Source organism: Crocodylus porosus, unplaced genomic scaffold, assembly GCF_001723895.1.
Source record: "Crocodylus porosus isolate Cpor-Errol unplaced genomic scaffold, CroPor_comp1, whole genome shotgun sequence".
In the NCBI taxonomy this organism is placed as follows: Eukaryota; Metazoa; Chordata; order Crocodylia; family Crocodylidae; genus Crocodylus; species Crocodylus porosus.
In genome coordinates this window covers 58,777,501-58,778,857 of record NW_017728909.1, presented here as the reverse complement: position 1 = coordinate 58,778,857, position 1,357 = coordinate 58,777,501, and positions in this window count along the sequence as shown.

The following is a 1,357-nucleotide window of genomic DNA, read 5'->3' as shown; positions in this document are numbered from 1 at the left end:
AGTTTATGCTGGACTTGTTTTCTGCTTCCAGAGCCAAGCTTTCCAAGTCAAAGCTTTACAGGACTTAAATCAGTCCGTGTCTAACAATACGTGCAAAGTATCCGACTCCCTTTTTATGTCTCTGCAGAAATCTCGCCTGCTTCTTTTAGCCCGCTTTATGAGTTAAGGTGGTGCTAAAATCTACCAAAAATAGGGCGCTTTTCAGTGCCAATTTTAGCCTGATTTTAGCTGGATGATTTTTGCGGGGTCTAAGTACTGATGATCTGTCTCTGCACCTACTTTCCCTAATGTTAGCCTTGTCCTGGGATCAATTCTGCAAGGCACTGTGCGGCGTTTTATTAATTTAGCAATTTAAAAAAAAAATGCAGTTCAACAGCTGCCAGCGGCAGAAAGAAAAGGACAACACTATCCAGGTGTGGCATAAGGGTGCAGCGTATAGGGCTCTTGTACAGCAAATGGGCTTAAAAGTGTTAAAGATGCTCATTTGGACTTTTTTTTCCCTTCCCAAACTGACATTTAGTGACGTCTGGCGTTTTGCACTTGTATGAAAGTGTAGAAAAATAGCCCATTAAATGCTACGTTTTCTATATCCAAAAAGCCCCGACTGTTAGCTGGGGCTGGTGATCATTTTTAAATGTTTTTAACTATTCCTCCCGCTTTTCAAAGTTCATTTCTGGCTGTTATTGCAAGTGTGGGACGAGACACGTGGTCCTGTTTAACACAGCGAGGGCTATGCTATGGAGCAGACACAGAGACCAGACAACATTTTCCCAGTTGAGGTGCCTGAAAATCCGGAGAACTCCCCATTCAAATATGTTGAATAACTTGAACGATGTCCTTTTTCCCAACAGGAAAAAACAAAAACACAAAAAACCAGGAGCAGAGTGAAGACAGAGAGGCGTTTGCATTTCAATAGCCTTATGCTATCTGCACGCGTGTGGTTGTCTCCTGCCCTTTTTTTTTTTGCTTGTTTCTTCAAGTATGGATTTGAAACTAAAATAATAATAATAATAATAATAAAAAGGTCGCTACGTATGATCTCTCTCTGACTGCATTTTGGATCGTGTTTCTAGGAGATCTGTGTGCTTGCATTGCTGTAAGCATGACCCTACGGTGCATTCACTTTTTGAGTGCTCTCAAACAAGTTCCTAATCGTCTGTGCCCCGGCCATTCCTCCTCCCTCCTCCCCGCCCCGCAAAAAAAGTCAATCATTTGATTTTCATAATAATAATTAAATAAGTTATTAATTAGGAATACCCCCCACACACACACACATATACTGAGGCTAGATCAAGACACTGGAATTTAAAGCTCCTCTTCAGCACTGGTGCCTGCCTCAGTTGAATTGCCCGGCCCC